We start from the raw sequence: 19,662 nt of genomic DNA, 5'->3' as shown, positions 1-19,662 counted from the left end.
GAGCGCTCACGCCACTCTATGAATTATGAATCTATTTCGATATTCGAAACGAAACGTCGCGAGCGTGACGATGATTATTCGTTGTGGACCGATGACCCTAGAAAGAGAGAGAGAGGGAGAGGGAGAGAAATTACATTCTCTTAGTGCTCTATTCACGATTAGTATTCCGCGAGGTCGAAATAAACCGGTCACTGTCTGTCACTTCCGTCGAACACATTATATTCTCATACATATTTTCCATTTGGTAAATAGTCATGTGAATTATTATAAATGCCATGTTAGAAGATTAGATACATTTATGCATGTATATACGTATGTATATATATATATATATATATATATATATATATATGTATTTATGTAACAATTTCAATCAAAATTATTCGTAACATTTTAAATTTAATGTGTATCTTTTTCTTCTCTCTCTCTCTTATACACCTAAATTATTATTGTTTGTTTAAATAGAGCAAGGAAATAATAGTTTCAAAGGAAAACAGCATTTTTCTATTTATATTAACCGACAATAACCTATCATCGTTTCATTTTATTATCTTTCGCGAGACTATTTACGCAAAATTTTTTTTTTACATCGTTCATAACACGATTCGTTATCGTTAACGATAAGTCTATATATAGAGGAGCTTAACCGATTAAAGCAATATCGTGATATACGCAAGTAGCAAAATTGATAATGGTGAAACAATGAGTGAATAAGAAGAAAAAGAGAGAGAGAGAGAGAGAGAGAGAGAGGGAAGGAAAATTTGGTATTAATTTGAATTTTATGGTCCCTTATTATTATCTTTTTTCCTCTCTTTTTCTTCTTTTTTCTTTCTTTCATTTTTCTCTTTTTTCTTTTTTTCTTTTCGATATCAGGTATCACGAAATAGCATGTAACCGTGACGATAAAAAAAGTACTCGTTTTCCCTCGATGAGTCTCCTGTATGATTCACACCTAAGCTGTCTTTCATTATTATACTTTAGAGTCCCACTTTCTATAGCTTCGGTCAAGTACGTAACAGTATCGTCCCTCCCTCACTAATACTCCTCCCCTCCCTCTATACTTATCTCTCTTTGTCGGTATTAAAGTAGAATTTACGATCGATATAACATCACTCTCTCCCTCTCTCTCTCTTTCTCTCTTTTTTACACACACATACACACATATACATCGGGTTTCTTATACTTATCGGTTAAGCTCTAAAAATTATCGAGATGATTAAAAACAAGAATCTTACGATTTTATTTTTCTCCGATTATCTTTTTTTTTTTCGTTCCTTTTTGTTGACGCGAAGAGGAGATGATATCTATACGACTTTGTTATTTATCAAATGATGTAAAATAAAATGAAGGATACTTCTATGAAAATATTTTACTTCTTTTGAAAATGTTTGATTCTTTTTTTTTTTCTTCTTCTCGACGACATGTGTTAACAATTGGTTGAAGATATTTGATGTAAAAAAAAAAAAAAAAAAAAAAAAAAAAACTTTCGTTACTAGGTTGCATTAACTAAATAGATAAAAAGTGTACGTTAACGTAACTTAGGTGTCTTATTTGACCTTTGACCGATATTCTTCTACCATTAAGAGCAAGAGAGATAGAGAGAGAGAGAGAGAGAGAGAGAGAGACAGAGAGAATTGTTTTCCAATAACAAAAGATAATTCATTGTTTAACTTCGTTCATGTTAATGCATTCTCAATTAAAGGTAAATTTATGTTATTCCGAGCTTCTGCATATATGTGTACGCGTGGATGTTCCGTGTATAACTCCGTGTGTTAATATGTGTAAGAATAATGCTGGCGCCCGTATAAAACCATAGTCGACTAAATGACTCGTATTTTTTTCGTGATTCTAAAACTCTATCTGTGATATTACTATCACAGGATAGAAAAGTTAAACTTTATTTCAAGAGAGAGAAAGAGAAAAAGTGTTATTCAGTTAAATTAATAAAGTTACATTTTTCGTTAAATTAACATTACGATATAGAAACTCGAGGAAAAATTTTAGTTAATAATAAATACGAATAGCAAAAATAAATAATCTCGATTCTTTGGGAATAATCTTCGTATTAATTCACCAATTTCCATTCAACCAGACTTTTTTCGTTTAACGTCAATTAATTAATTGCTACAATGAATTAATAATAATAATAATAATAATAATAATAATAATAAAAATAAAAAAGAAAGAAAAGAAAAGAAGAGAAAAAGAAAATCGTTCCTTTAAATGGCGCACTGTCCCCTTCAGCGATTTAATTCGATCGACAAGGAAAATATAATGTTACCGAGAATGGAAAAGGACAGAGATATCGTATAATTTTCTATGAACGAAGCCGAGACGGGAGGAAGGGAGCAGCTGTGTCAGCTGAACCAAAGCTGTGTACACAATGGAAGAGGAAGGTTGAGGGTGCGAAACGAAGGCACGCATATATACACACACACGCGTGGACTATATACTAACACGGAGAGACAGATAGAGACAGAACGAGAGAGAAAGTGATATATATATATATATAGAGAGAGAGAGAGGGAGAGGGCGAAATAGAGGAATGATAAAAGAGCAAAGGAAGCTATGTAGGTGTGTTTCGACAACCCCGAAGGGTCAGGACGAAAGACGGGTTCGATGCATTCCAAGGGGATTCACGTGGCACCCGTGAATCGTTTTTCTTTTTCTTCGAAGGGATGGAGACCTCTTGCAGAGACGTCTCATCTTTCTCTTACACGTCACGGAAGGATCTTGTGTACTTGTCCAAGAACTTGGATTTTCACCCTCTTTCATTTCACTCTCTCTCTCCCTCTCTCTCTCTCTCTCTCTCTCTCTCTTTCTTTGTCTTATTTAGCTACCTGCTTTCCAAGAATAAAGGAATGGTCTAAAAAACCTGACGTAACCTGCAGGTATACATGTCTCTCTCTTTCTCTCTCGATGATTCGATGAAACATGAACTGAAATATTGTACTAAATTATGAAAATTATTAGCAGACTAAAATGGCAACGAGCGACTATAAATTCGTATTGAATCGATTTAACGAACAATATAAATAAATTTATTATTTATCTCGTCGAAACGAGAATCTAGACTAAAAGATGATTCGATAAAACATAAACTAAAATATCGTACTAAATTATCAATATTATCAACGTACTAATTAATAATGATCAATTACAAAATTTGTACCGACTCGATTGGACGAATAACTCGAATGTATTTACCAATCGTAATTCAAACGAGTGTCTACGTTTAAAAAAATACCTTTAGATAAGATACAAAGGAAATAAAAATTTACAAGGACTCTTAAAAAACTCGATTAATATCCAAATCGATTTATATCGCACGAATTCGTATTGATATGATTTTTTATGATATTGAGGAAAAATTAAACGAACGCTTTTATCGGTCAATTATCTAGACGAGAATCTAGGCTAAGGGGTGAAGTAGAAAATAGGTGGAGGAAAGAGCGGAACGACTTAATGGATAGAAAAAGATAGTTTAACACGTCGCGTCGAGTAAGCAAAATCGATCGATTCAAGAGAATTCCCAAGGAGATCTATGGAATCGTCGACGAATCATTCTTTACGATCGTTCCCAATCGAATCGGACTCGTCGTTGTCGTAGTCGTTGACTCTGTTCCGCCTTCTTTAAAACGGGTTTACACGTTATAAAACGAGGCATGAGAAAGGGAGATAAAATAGAAGAAGAGGAGAACGAGAGAGAGAGAGAGAGAGAGAGAGAGAGAGAGAGAGAGAGAGAGAGGAGGAGGAGAAAAAAAGGCGAAGAAAAAAGAACGGCAACTATGTTGCGCAAGTCGTGGAGTCTTCGAAGAGAAGCTGGCCTGGTACAACCAGCAAACACCAGCAACACCAGCAATACCATCTACATCAGCAACGGTTTTATTGTCTGTGGTCTGCCCTAACCCCTTCTTCCTCCACCCTCTCATCCTATCCCACCCTACTCAACCAACTTTTTTTCTTCTTACTTTTTTTCTTCTCTCTCTCTCTCTCTCGCTCTCGCTCTTTCTCTTTTTCATTCGCCCTCCTCTTTTCTTTCCTCCGGCACGATTGGCTACGATGACTCAATGCTAGTTTTTATCGTCACGAACGCGATATCTTTGGATCGTGAACATCCAAGTTGTCGAAGAAGAGGTACAGGAACGTAATAATTCTTGTATGCTATTGGATAAAAGGATTCGGTAAAGAAATTACTCTATCGACCTTGGTATAATTCATAGATATGTAGAATAATTTATAATTCTTCATTAAAATCAAACGTTTAATAAAAAAGGCGTTTAATAAATAAAACATGACATTTTTTTTTTCCTTTTTTGGAATGTTTTGCACGGTAATATTAAATAACCTATTAAATATGTTCATTTAATTGCATGTGCGTTTATCAAATTTTAAATCGATAAATATTATATTGTAAATTTTTATTAAACAATACTGCAATAATAATACTGCGATAAGTATATTTAATATTAAATATGTATTAATATTGTATACATTCTATTTGCTATTATAAGATATACTTATATGAATTTAATATTATATATATATATATATATATTAAATTCAATCAATCAATGTATATATATATATACGCGAAAAAGGTTTGCATTAACATCTACGAAAATAATCGGATCGTTTCGTAGAATGCGAAATCAGTCTGATTATCTCAGCCTGGTTAATTAAGAGAATCGACCACGCGAAACGACGAATGGTCGTTGAAACGAGAAGGGTAAAGAGTAGAGTAGAGTAGAGTGGGATGTGTGTAATACTGAAAGTCCAAAGAGAATCCTTCAGAGTTGGTTTTCTGAAAAGGGGGTCGGCTGGCATCCGTTTCTACCATAAATCACGTTGAGATGGCTCGGCACGCAAGAAGAGAAAGAGAGAAAGAGAACGAAAGAAAACGAGAAAACGAGAGAGAGAGAAAGAGAGAGAGAGATATCAAGCTTGTTCTACTCGTAACCAAGGTGTCTTCCCCTTCATCGAGATCGAATCGAACGCGTTGCTAGAGAAACGATATATTACCGTCCCTCGAGCTGTCCGTAGAACCTTCTATCTCGAGTGCATCTACTCGAATTATTTAGCCCATTAAGTCCACCCTCTTTATCCTCTCCTACAGTAAATATCCTTGAAATAATATATATATATATATATATATATAGCGTAACGTATTATGTATATTTATATATGGTAACACACCTGTCGTGGTGTTTAAATCGAAATTTTCGATAATTTTCGATATTATAAATTTCTCAAAATAGTTTCGAGGCAACATATTTAATTAAGTGGTTGCTGTATTAGGAATTAACGGTAAAAGAAACGATCCATAAGAGTAAGCAATAACGAAAAAAAAAGAAAAAGAAAAATAAAAAAAAAGAAAAAAAAGAAAAAAGAAGATAAATGATAATACGCAAGTCTATGGCAATATTTTTATTCTATTTCTTTTTTCTTTTCATTCTTATTCTTATTCTTATTCTTATTCTTCCTTAAAGCCATCAGAAGAATAGAAACTCGTCTTGGTCGTTCTACCGTAACGACTAACTCTCCGCACGATGAACGTTGCTACTACTACTACTATTATTACTATCATAACAACAACAACACAAGAACAACGTCTATCCTTCTCAACGAGGATAGGTATGTGGCTTTGAAGTAGTATGCCTTGGGATAGCGAAATCATAAGTTACCATATCTGGTAAATATAACTTTTAACGAGTCCTTTACGCTAGAGAGAAAGAGGATATATATATATATATATATATAGACAGAGAGAGAGAGAGAGAGAGACGAGGAAGAATTGAGTGACTCATCGATTCGAACGAAATGGAAAACTGGTTAGTATCGTTGAAAGGCAAATGTAGGAATTCACTGCTCTATATTTCGTACATGTATGTATGTACTTACACATACATACACATATATACATATGTATATATATATATATATATAGAGAAAGAGAGTAAGACATAAGTTTATATTCATACGTTTATGCGTGTGAGTTCTCCAAAGTGTGATTCAGAATGACGACGAAGTTGAACAACAATCGTAAAAACGTAATCGGTAAAAGGCCAAGGCAAGCTCCTTGCCTGTTTAAAAAAGAGAAAAATGAGAACGAGGAGTAAGGAGAGAAAAAAAAAAGAGAAAAGAAACAAATAAATAAATAAATACAAAGGAGAGAATGAACGTCTCCGCAAAAGGTTGACAAGGGTCGCTTGACCTGGTCGGTCATGTCTAATTAATTCCGGAATCGGTGTTATAGAAAAAGTACCTTGCTTGTTCTTTGAATATATTTAATTCGAGATCATTATTAGCTGTCCAATGAGCTTGATACATTAGATGGAGAGAAAAAAACAGATGTTTATGCTAACGAATCTTTCTCGATAAAAGCTAGTAAATTATTTATACGGATGAATAACAAATGTATTGGAAGTATTACGAAAAGAAAAAAAATCATAATAAAAAAAAAAAACATCATCAATCTTAATCCAATTCAAAAAGTAAAATAAAAGTCACTTTACTTATACTATAATTATTATACATATATATATAATATCGATCGAGTTCCTTGATATAGTAATGTTCTTGTATTATTAAAATATTACAGATGTTTACTATGCTTTCGAGATAAACTATTAAATTATTTATACGTAGATGCATGTACATAATAAGAGTACATAAAAAAAATATATATATATATATATGTATATGCGTCAATTATTAAACAAATTTGTTGACTTTAACACAACTCGAAAACAAGATAAACCGGATTATAAAAATCAACTTTGTTACATTGTATTTAATTATACATGCATAAATCTGTCGTAAATATCGTGCTTCAGTATAATATGTTCTCGAATTATTAAAATATTATAGACATCTATTATGCCAACGAAGCCTTCGAGTGAGGTTAATAAATTACTTAAACGTATATGTAGATATAAACACTTAAGTATGTCAGTGCTTTAAGTACTAAAGAAGAAAAAAAAAAAAAAGAAAGAAAAAGAACAAAAAAAAATGCTACATCAACAGGTAACACATAAATACATCTCCGAAGCAAAAAGAAATTTTTTTTTTTTTTCGAAACACTTAATCGCTTTAACTTATTAATAAGTAATAAAAAAGATACGTTGAAGTTTTTTATTTAAAAATTACTATCGAGATTTCAAAGAACGTCAATAATTTCTCGTTTTACAAAAGATCGAATCAAAATAATTCGAATTGAGATATTATGTAAGTATATCGTAAGCATGAAGCTACGATCCATCGAGATCGAAGAAATGATCGCAGTGAAACGAAGAAATGAAAATAGAAGAGTGGAATGATGTATCATTAAGAGCCAATAAAGTTCCAATTTAGCATTGTCGCGTTGGATGATACTTTCTTCTGGAGTATCGTTCAAGGTCAAGAGAGAGAAAGCATCGTTCATCTCTCAACGATGCTGAAGTGAAGAAGAAAATTCAACGAAGGGTGAACACCATGATGTGCATGGTAAAGAAACCAACGAACTAATTATTTCTACGTAATCGTTCATGGAAGAGGGAAAGAGAAAGAGAGATTCGATAACGAAATGAACATTGCCTATATTACTACTATTACTTTCTATCTATCTATCTATCTATTTATCTATCTATCTATCTTTTACAAAACAATATTTATGACCTTCTATACTTGTTGTATCCTCTTCAACAATAATGATTCATCGTTGATCTCTTCACTATCGGAATTTTTATGTCGATATGTGATTTTTTTTAAGCTAATCCTCCTAATGAATTCAACTTCGGAGATACGCCCGATAAAGCTATTTACGATAACTCGAATTAGACTTGATAATTTTATCTTTTGTTCTTTCTTTTTCTTTTTTCCTTTTGCCTTCGATTCGTCGTTATTCCTTCGATAAAAATATATTTTGAGTAAATGATACTCGAGTAAGTAATAAAAGATAAGATTTGTGTATAATTATCGTTAGCAAATAACTTTAAATTAATTTGGAAAGTTTTGTTCGATTAACATAGTGTTTCTATAATTAATGCTGGAAAATAAATTAGAAAGAGAGAGAGAGAGAGAGAGAGAGAGAGAGAGAGAGAGATAAAGAGAAAGACAGACAAACAGACGGGCAGATAAGATTTATTACGTCTATATAAAATTACTTGAATAAAATTAGTTCCATTCTTTATAATTTTGCGTAATAAAATAAAATAAAGCGTAAGAAAAAACATATATATATATATGACGATTCATTTTGAATTATATCATGCATCTTTATTTTTTTCTACGTTTTATTTAATTTTATTGGCACAAAATTAATTTGTTACTTCATGTCAATAGATTCTTTATTTTTTAATATAATTTATACTCTCTTTTTGTTTTTTAATACAGATTAATAAGTCTTGATTTAATTAGATTAATAACTCACATATCCCTCATATTATAAATATGATAATAGTATAATTTAAAAATGAAAATTGAACATTTTTAAATGAAATAACGAGACAAAAAAAGAGAGAAAGAAAGAGATAAAAATAGAAATAAACGTTTCAGAATAAAAAGGGAAAAAAGAGAAAAAGTTTCGGTTTTCTTTCAAGTACCACGTTCATTGATCCCATTTCTTTCTCTCTCTTTTTCCTTTCTTTTTCATTTACAACCCCGGTAGCTGCTTGCTCACTAACATTTTAAGAGTAACTCGTGTCCGCGGGGATATACGCGCGGCAAAACGAGAAACGAGCGTTTAAAAAAGAAAGTAAAAAAGAGAGAGAGAAACAATGCTGTGGTATAGAAAACGAGAGCGATATATATAAAACACAACGTACATAAAAAGAGGGAGAGAGAGAGAGAGAGAAAAGTTGTAAAGTACGAAAAGGGTTGACCACGAAAAGAAAGAGGAGAGAAAGGGGATAGGAAGAGGGATTGGAGGACCAAATAAGGAGACTTGCTGTACAAAGGAGAGGAAACGTCGAATCGTACGAACACACGGAAACGATCCTCCGAGTTTCGTGTGCTTTGTCCCATCTTCCGTAGTACATTTCCGTATATGTATATATATATATATATATATATATATATATATATATATATATATATTATATGTATGTGTCTGTGAGCTTATATATTCACACATTCAACAGACGGTCTTATGTATAAGCGGAAAAGGGGGTCTCTGTGTTCCCGCAGGCAGACTGTACGGGACAAGAAATGTACTGGAGAACCTCCAGGGGCGGATGAATCGACGTCCGAAGTTAGAAAGAGAAAGATAGAGAGATAGAGAGTAAGAGAGAGAGAGAGAGAGAGAGATGAATAGAGATAGTAGAGACGTAACAGGAAAGTTTAGCCTCGGTCAGTCAACGCGTACTGCAGATGAGATTATAGGGTGTAATCGAAATTAGTCGAACCTTTGTGAACAACCTAAAATACTTTCTCGATCGAACCAGGCATGCTGATTCGTTTAAGCAAGTTGAACGTCTGCTTGAACATCTTTAACTCGTGAAATTGTAATTAATTATTGAGTTGAATTATGGATATAACTTTTGATATTTGTACTTTGATATTTTGTCCTTCTCTCTCTCTCTCACTCTCTCTCTCTCTCTCTCTCTGTTTATCTCTATTTCTCTCTCCTTTGAATTCATTTTATGGAAATAATGTAGCAGTACGAACGACGATAACGACGAATTTACATTTACAATACCTTGGTTAAATGTAAATGTTGAGACAAGTTCATGTTTGAACGTCTTTATTCGAGAAATTGTAATTAATTATTGTGGAGTACCTGTTTGTTATAACTTTTGATATTTCTACTTTACGATGGTTTGTCTCTCTCTCTCTCTCTCTCTCTCTCTGTCTATTAAATTTATTTTATGTTGCGAATTATGACGATATAATGTAATAAACAAAAATTCAAGAGATATAACTAATTTAACACTAGCTTTATCAAGTAGTTAAAATGATCGATCGGTTTCGACCATTTTTATGTAAAATGTCTACTTTCAAATGCTACAACATGTTCTCTCAAAACACATTTCGACTTTTTCTATTAGATATATCCGTAGATATGTGAATTATGATTAATTGAAAAAAATTCCTCTTTCTGTTTTTTTTCCTTCCATTTCTTCTTTCGTTTTTTTTTTTTTTCTTTCTTTTCTTTTAGCCACACAACCAAGTATATTATAATATATTGGAATAATTGTCGATAATTACAATGTTATTTATCAAAAATATTTCTCTTGTTAAATATCTTTTCGAAATTTATATTATTTATCTAATCTCATGTATCTTATTGATACGAGATTTACGCTTTAATATAGTGTAATAAATGTAGGAAATCCTAACGTTATAATCTACATATATCTCTTCTTAAATATCTCATAACACACATATATATATATATATATATATCTCATTTATCTTATCTTATTATTGATATATAGAAGATTATACGTTACATAGATATTGAAATAATTATCGATAATTCTAATTTTATATCAATCAACGAATTTAAACATTGACGATAAAACATTGGCAAGAATGATCGAAGAAAAGATTGTAAATATCAAGAATCAAAGGGTGCGTCCCTGAATAAAGGTAGGAATATATCCTGTGAATCTTGGAGTCAGCTCGCTGAGAGTTCTTTGGAGTAACAGCCGTGGGCAGAGAAGAAGAGGGTGATGGTCGATGCCGATGCCGATGGCGATGGTCGACCGTCGTCGAAGCGGTAAAGAAACGACCAATGAGAGAGAAAAAGAAAGAAAGAGAGAGGAATATAGAAAGAGGTAGAAACCACTGGTCGGCCGACCGGCTCACCAACATCGACAGTAGAAGAAGAAGAAGAGGAAGAAGAAGGTGGTGCAGAAGTAAAAGAGGAGGAGGAGGAGATGAAAGAGGAGGAAACCGGTTCGACAGGTTCGAGGTCCCATTTACTCGGACATGTAGCGCCTACCTACGTTTGGATATTATGTATTATGCCATGTGTCCTGTCCGTTCGCGCATGTGTAACGCATAACTACGACGTGTATGCTCCTCGCTCGCGTGTTCGTCAGAGAGAGAGATAGATAGATAGGTAGATAGAGATAGAGAGAGAGAGAGAGAGAGAGAGAGAGAGAGAAATATATATATATATATGTATGTATGTAAGAGCAGTAAGACCCAGACCGCAGAGCATGGATGAAAGCGGGGACAACACCGTTCCTGACCTCCGTCTCTTTCTCTCTTTTTCTACAGAAAGATCTTCACTCTCGTCCAACGTTATTTGATCCTGCCTGAGAACTTCCTTCTTCTTCTTCTTCTTCTTCTTCTTCTACTTCTTCTTTTTCTTCTTCTTTTATTCTTTTTTTCTTGTTCTTGTTCATGTTCTTATTAAGGAGAGCCAGGGAAGTTGGTATTTCTATTTTTTTTTTCCTGTTTTTCCCCTGTTTCCTCTCTTTTTCCATTTTCTTCTCTTTATTTTTTCTTATTTTTTATTTTTCTTTAACTTTTCATTGAGCTTCATAATTATCAATCAGACGTAAAGATTTGTACATTTAAATCGTTTAATAGTTTTAAGGGTGAATTATATGATTATTATTATTATCATTATCATTATAATAGGTATTTCTTTTTTCTATTGTCCCTAACAAACGAGACATTCGATCGGCCCAATAAATTTGCAATCAACCTGTTATTCGTAATGTATATTGAATATGAATATCAACACCACTCGGAAATTCTTATCACCGAGCGTCGCATTTTGTTGCAGACTACTTCGTAAATACCCGACGCGTCTCCCTTTTCCGTTTCTATCCTTCTCGCGTGTTCCTTTATCGTATCGGGTGGTGGTAGTCCGTGATAACGTCGGCGGCGTGTCTGACTGTCGGGAACGTGACACGAGGACTTCCGGGAAACGCGGGGGAGGATGCCTCGATATATATATATAATATATATATATATATAATATATATATATATATGAATTTCTTTCTTTTTTCTTCTTTTTCATTGTCCGTGATACTATAGTTTTCTTTTTTCTTTCTTTCTTTATTCACTTATCCTTATTTATTATCTCGTTGGTTGGTGAGAAATGCGGAAGAGAGGTGAGAACGTTCGATAAGCGGTACTCTTCATCGAGAGCGTGTATCTTATCGAAATAAAAAAAGAAAAGAAAAAAAGAAAAAATAAAAAAAAAAAAAAAAAGAAGAAAGAAGGAAAAGAAAAAAGAATCTGACTTTCGTTGTGTTATCGTTGCGTTGATAAGACAACGTGGGATTATTACGTAAGAGATTTAATTTTCCGTAAAGATATATCTTCTTCTTTTTTTTTTTTTTCGTTCTTCTATTTTTTCTTTTTTTCTTCATTCCTTCAAAAATTGTACAACGTGTCATATATTAGAATAATAGTAAAGTATTATTTTTCCTAGTATTAACGTACCGATAAAATAAATGTAATAATTATAACAATTTCGTCTTATTACGTTGAATCGTTAATCTGACGATGATAACCTTGACACGTTCCATCGCGAAAAGGTTAAAAAAAAAAAAAAAAAAAAATTGGATGTGTTTTAGAGACATGAAAGATCGGTGGATATCGAATTAGTACGAAAGAGTTCGACACAGATATAATTAGATATAACGGGTAATTATATTTATTAAGAACGTTTCGTATCACCAAACAGTATAATCATTAAAAGCATTTGCCAAAAGGAAAAAAAAGAAAAAGAAAAATAAAAAGAGAAAAAAAAAAATATGATAACGTTATCTAATCAAAGTATATCTAAACAGACAGAGGGAGAGAGAGAAAATACGAAAGTACATACGTACATTGACGTATCCGTTCGAGTGATTTTCCTGTGTTTAATCAACTGATCGAGATTACAAAGTTAGAGACTCTCTCAATCTCATCGTACATAAACGCACACAACAAACATCGATAGTAGTGAGATCGTGATTGTACTGGTAGAACCAATTCTCATTATACGCGTGACGAAGCTTCGGAATGGCACAATAGCCGAGATTACGACGCCTAAGCTGCTGAATTCGAGTCCTTGTTTTCTCCCTTTCGTTCGAAGGCTAACTCTCTAAGAATTGAAAAGAGGTCTCTCGTGTATAATGGGACTTCTCTATCTCTCTCTCTCTCTCTCTCTCTCTCTCTTTTTCTATCTCTTTCTATCTTTCTCTTTCGCAAAAGAATGCCTCGGGGGCAGGTCAAACTTCGACTTTCGTTATTACCTGCTTCTCTTCCCTCGACGTAAACACGGTGAATCATGTATTAAGAGAAAAAAAGAGAGGGAGATAGAGTTAGAAATAGAAATAGAGAAACTGAGAGAGAAAGAGAGAGATTACTACGACGACTATGAGTTGTGTCTGGTTTGTTCGAATCAAAGAGAGTAACGCACTTTCTATTTTTGATTTCGTAACATGATAATTCATCCAGTTCGACGAATGTCTCTGTTTATTTATTTAACGAACAAAAAAATCATTTATTATATGGATTAAGCGATACGTTTTTATTGTTTATACATTATACAGTTCGTTAAAATGAAAAAATGGAAGTAAAACAAAAAAATTGATTCTACCAACGTTCGTACATTAAACAGTTTTTTTTTTTTTATTTTAATAAAAAATAAAATGAAAAAATAAAAAATATAAAAACAAATTAATTTTATCATCGTTTACATATTATATTACCATATATAGTTCGTTCAACATTTTTTTCTTTCTTTATTATACAGTTTGTTGAAATAAAAAAGAAAAAAGAAAAGAAATTGATTTTATCCTCTGTTATCCGCTCGGAGATATCGTGCTTTAAGCGACAATATTGGTTGGTCGTAAGGACGTCGACGTGAGTGCGCAAAGCACACATGAACGATGGACGAACATATTCGATGAACTTCCTAACGGAGATAAATGTCCGGTCTCTCCCTCATCTCTCAATCCTCCCCTCTTTCTCCCCTCTCCAGCCCTTATTCCCCTATCCGCGTCCCTTCGCTATTACCATCACCACCATCTTGCAAACTCGAGAACAAGCTCGTTCGGTATTACACGGGTCGGGTGCGTGCTACCAATAGTGCATTATGCATAACGAACATTCCCTTGAATTTCTCATCACGATTCTCGACATTGCCATTAGTTTACTATAGGCGACATACGCGTTAAATCTAATGTGATTTTCGTTACGTCAATCTCTCTCTCTCTCTCTCTCTCTCTCTCTCTCTCTCTCTCTCTATTTTTATTTTTTATTTTTATTTTTTTTTTTTTTTTGTAAAGCGACCATTAAAAATTTTGTTATACAATTCTGACAAAAGGGATGACAAAAATGTGACTTTTTAAATCAAATTTAATTCGTAACAAAAATGTACTTGTTTCATTTTTATTACGATTTATTTGTTAGAGCTGTCTTTTCTTTTGTCATGCTCGTTTTATTAAGATTTATTTATTATGTATTATATTCGGCGTTAGCTTTGTTCTATTATCAAAGTTATTGATGATTTAATCTCGTCATACATAGTCATATACGTATTTTTTTCATCTTCTTATTCTATTTTTCATTTCTTTCATCTATTTTCTCCTTAAATAAATCCAATTAATGAATCCTTAGCGTGCTCTTTTTTCCGAGGAAAGATCTTAAAAAAAAAAAAAAGAAAAAAAAAAGAAAAAAAAAAGAGAGAAATCAATTGTCTGACTGAAAATACATGGAAAGATTTTTTCGGAATTCAAGCAGAGATCCGAATAAAGAAAAATTTTATGCTATTGCGTATCAACTAACTTATTTTTCCTTGACTCAAAAATATTTAGATCGTGATTTCGATCAATAAAATTTATTCTCAATCGAAGCAGAAAAAATTGATAACCTTAATTAATTTTTTATCGATCTAATAGATGGTATCGTTGAAAAACATTTGTTGAACATGACAACGATGACGAATATTATTCGAGATTTGATCTCGTCATACATAGTCGTATCCTTCTTTTTTTCTCTTTCTTTTAAAATAAAACTACATTTCCCTATTAATATACTATACGATCCTATCTAACTTGTTAATTATACATATCTACGCATACACGCACACATAAACGTCATCGATTACGAACCAACGCCGTACGACGACATATATCATTTCTAAAAGATTTTCCAATGTTCTTATTACGTATCTGTTTCTGGTTTTATTACTATCGACGATGATTTCAATCTCTGATGGAAAAAAAAGGAAAACAAAAAAAGAAGAAGAAAAATCAGAGGGAGCGAACAAAACATAAAAAAAAAAAAGAAAAGAAAAAGAAAGAGGAAAGAGAATTAACAAGTGAAAAAAAGAAAAAGGAAAGAAAAAAGATGTTCAGTCTCGATCAGAGACGAAGAAGAAAAGCCGAAGATCCAGTGGTCGTGATAATTCACCGTTATAATTGGTCGACGAGGCCTCTCGCGAAGTAGGAGTGTTACGTTTCAAGATTAATTTACCTCGTGAAGATAAGATCGGTTAGGGGCTAGGTCTTACTCCAATTACTGAATCCGTAGCGTGCTCTGTAATTTAGCGCAATCTCTTCTCTCTCTATCTCTCTTGTTCTCTCTTAGACGTATCCTCTCATTTCTGCTATAAACGATGTCACGAAGAAAGGGTTACGTTAGATAGAAAGAGAAGGGGAAGGGAGGGGTTATGGTTGGCCCTCTTAGCAACTTCCGCGAGTCAGTGCGGCTTTTCTAATATTAATATTAGCCGTCGTGACTTAGGAATTAATGAGATTCACCGATGGATTTGGGAGGTATGCCTCTCTCTCTCTCTCTCTCTCTCTTTTTTTGCGTATATATATATATATACACACACACACATATAAAAGAATAAGATAGAAGATCGAAGACGATGATATTTGGTATTCCATGTGCGACACCTTCTCGCTCAGGCATTTCACAGGAACGTGCGAGGCATCGTGCTAGGGACTCTGCGTACTCCACACACTGGCGACACCCTTCCGCACCCTCCGGTTCTCCTCCTCTAAGAACCCCTCCCCCGTCCTGCCCCGCCTCTTACTCCTTCTACTCTTACTCCTTTCTTTGTATACGTGAGAGAAAGAGACTTGTGCGAAGAAATTCTGGATTCCAAGGGCGTGCTTCCACTCCTCTATAAGCGCTCCAGGTGACGAAGCGTGACTCGACGTCGAAGAGGATCTTCTTCTCTCGTAAATGTCCGGCTGACGACAACAATAACAACAACGACTACGACTATGACGACTATGACGATTTTAAAAACCCATCATATTTCCAATTTTCATTCAATTGTCTACGCTTTTAAATACTTTAATCTTTCGATAAAACTATAAGCAAACCGAGCAACGAAAATGTCGATCCTCCATCGTGAATACTTCATTGAATCATTTGATAAGCTGCTTCTAATATCTTCGATCAGACTGTAAATACCATTTGGTGACACATATGTAAGTTCATAGACTACGTCGATTGGTTATTCATAATTGTCTACTATATCACAGTAATCTCGTAGTGCCAAAGACTAATCGCATCTCTCTTTCTCTCTCTCCATTTATCTATCTATTCTGTTATAACTTCTTATCTTATAATCTCCGTTCTAATTTCAAGAAAAACGAAAAAGAAAAGGGTTCGATGTTAATCACGAGTCAACGGATGCAAAAGAAATTTTAGAAAAATTTGTCAGAGGTAAAACCGTTTCCTGGCTAACGTTGGTTCACTCGCTTAACTCTGCTCGTTCACATTCTCGTTCACATTCGTTTCGTTTCGTTTCGTTTCGTTCGTGTTTACGAAGCCGGAATACCTACGCGACTTCTCGTCGCGAAGACTTCTTCGCGCGAGACAAAGACAAAGAGAGATGAAAGTCCACAAGAGAGAGAGAGAGAGAGAGAGGAATGGAGGCGGTTCTCCACATGCGAGTCGAATAACTGGTTGTTCCAGTTTCTGTCGTTGCGTTTAACACCAGACGCCTCTCCTTTACGTGCACACAAGTATCTCTCTCTTTTCAGCATGGATATATATATATGTATATATGTATATATTTTCTCTCTTTGTCTCTCTCTTACCAACTCTCTTCTATCTTGCATCCTATAAAGCGATTAAAAGCTGCATAACTATCTCCGCAGCAGGTAAAACTGCACACCTTTGAACAACGTTAAGCACGTTTCCTCGTTCCACTATAATTTAATTCTAGTTATTTCTAGTTGGCATTCACACACTTTTACGAATTGAAATTATTCCTAATAGGAAATTTTTTTGATCGTTTATTTTGTCAAATCGTTTATTTTACGTTGGCTGATACTCGATCGGATCAATTATTATTAATACATAACTATAGATTTGTATTGCTAATTACTTTCAATATAATTTTAACTAAATCGTTATAAAAAAATTTTTATTAAAACGTTACTTTAAAATGAAGTTTTGATTTCAATTTTATATCTATATTTTTTAACGATTTTAATCGTTTTGCATATTTTTCATATTACATTAATATTTCATTATTGATTGAGCAACAAAAAGTTAGGTCCGATTTAAATATTGCAAACTATTATTGCGATACAAAAGAATTATAAATAAATAAATGGTGTAATCTCGTTTGAGGAAATCGCGTGTGTGTAACGAAGAAATTATTACGACAATTTTAGCGAAACTGCGATTATTGTTCTTATTCAGTGTAGTCGTTCTGAAAGGAAATTGAAATATTCGTTGTATCCGGTGTCTTTTAGTTTAGCGTTTTTGTCGTCACCATCTCGTCATACTACGTCATCTTCTTCATCTTCATCTTCATTCTCTTCCATTCAATTTTTGCGCTACATCGACGAATAAAGGGATTAAACATATAAAATATCACTGGAAACATTTGAGAATTTATTAACGTTTTCGATCGTATTAATATACGAAAGTATACGAAAAATCTTAATCTTTTTATTTTTCTTACTTTTTCTCATCTTTTTGTTTCCCTTTAGAAAGAAAAATAAAAGAACAAACTTCTTATGGATTTTCACCCAATTCAACTTGTTTCATCTCGTTGTGACGTCTCCTAAGCTGGCACTATTAATGGATCGGATCGTCGAGTGTTTAAAGGCGACCTCGAGGTATTAAAGGGCGATAAGCCGCCATATTTACTTTACCAACGAGTCCAACCGAATGAAGCCGAGTTAACCCGACACACGTGAGAACGCTAACCGAACCGTACGGTTGTCAAAATGTAACTTCATTTGTACGAGGTAATACCACTTTATTTCACTTTCTTCTTTTTCTTTTTTTTTGCGTTCTCATTTTCCTTCTCTCTCCCTCTCTCTCTCTCTCTCTCTCTCTCTCTCTCTCTCTGTGTTGAGTCGAACGACGAACGAAGTACGAAACACCTGTCGACTTTGCGAAAAAGTCATTTTACACAGTGACAGATAATGTACACACGTGTAAAATATGCAGGTAGACAACTAAATGATGTTTTCTCCATGATTTTATCCTATATTCCCTCTTGTTGACCTTGTTAACAAAATTAATGCGGTACGGCGAAATTATTCTTCACCGATAAGGACGGATTTATTTTTACTCGTTTCACTCGTCCCCCAGTTTTTGCAACGATAATACGATATAAAAGACTTCGAGCATGGGTTATCGATAAAAAAAATTGAAAGAGTTTTAATATGCGAGGATAGGAGTTTAAAGAACGTATCGTTGATATTACACAAACTCGTTCGTTCGTTCTGCTTTTCTTCTCTCTCTATCTCTCTCTATCTTTATCTATCTCATTCTATTTCTCCTTTTATCCAGCTCGAGGAATAGTTTGCGGTGAAACTACGGGTGCGAGGAATTTTTATGACGAAAGTAAAGCGAAACGGTCCATAAAACCGGCCAACCACGATTCCATCTCTCTCTTCAGACTTGCTCGAAAATCGCATAAAGTTCGCAACAAACTTCCTCATCCCAATGGCGTAGAGAATCCGCACATACACAAAAACACATATACATACACATCTTTCCAACCCTTCGGCTCCCTTTTCCTGTTTCCTGTCTCTTTCTCTCTCTCTCTCTCTCCTTCTCTCTCTTTTCTACATTTCTCCCTACTTTAAACTCTTCGTGAAAGAGAGAAAGAGAGAGAGAGGCAAAGCTAACAAACGATCGTATCTGGAGATCGGAGCTAGACGCTTTACAGCTGCGGATAGTAGCGCTCGATAAATTTTAAAGCGGAGCTGCTATATTTCTCTCTCTCTCTCTCTCTTTTATTCTATGTCTATCTTTTGCTCTCGTATTCTTAGAGATAGTAGTATTTGTTATTTCCTCGATCGCACGCAAAACCGAATATATTGGAAACATTACAATCGATTGGACAAACCGTAATGATAATTTTTAAAGGCTATCATTGCCATAACACTTTCATAGATGTTTATATTGTATAAAAAGATTGTCGATTAAACAAAAAAAAAATATATATATATATATATAGATATAATCGAAAATACTAATATCTTAATTTACTTAAGAAAATACTTAGAATTAATTATTAATAAAAAGAAAAAAAAATATATATATATATGATACAGATTATAATATTATATCCGAGGTATGGTAAGATTGGAATTTATCATCTGTTAGAGTTATCGCGTAAAATATATTAGGTATTATTATTAGACGTTACGACAGAAAGTTTTTAAGGTCGCCAACCAGTTGCTTTGCTCTGTTCTGTTCTGCTCTGATCTCGCTGACGATTTTCTCGCTGAGTTAT

At 33.7% G+C, this 19,662-nt stretch overlaps 1 protein-coding gene across 10 annotated transcripts in view; it reads right to left on the bottom strand.

Annotated features, from left to right (window-relative positions):
• The window catches only part of LOC124431148, a 238,284-nt gene that overhangs the window by 65,231 nt on the left and 153,391 nt on the right, over positions 1 to 19,662 (bottom strand). The gene's annotated exons all lie outside the window — the stretch shown is intronic.

The sequence above is a fragment of the Vespa crabro genome, chromosome 20 (genome assembly GCF_910589235.1).
Source record: "Vespa crabro chromosome 20, iyVesCrab1.2, whole genome shotgun sequence".
Taxonomy (NCBI): domain Eukaryota; kingdom Metazoa; phylum Arthropoda; class Insecta; order Hymenoptera; family Vespidae; genus Vespa; species Vespa crabro.
The sequence above is the reverse complement of the archived record's forward strand: the minus strand, read 5'-3'. Positions and strand labels throughout refer to the sequence as shown.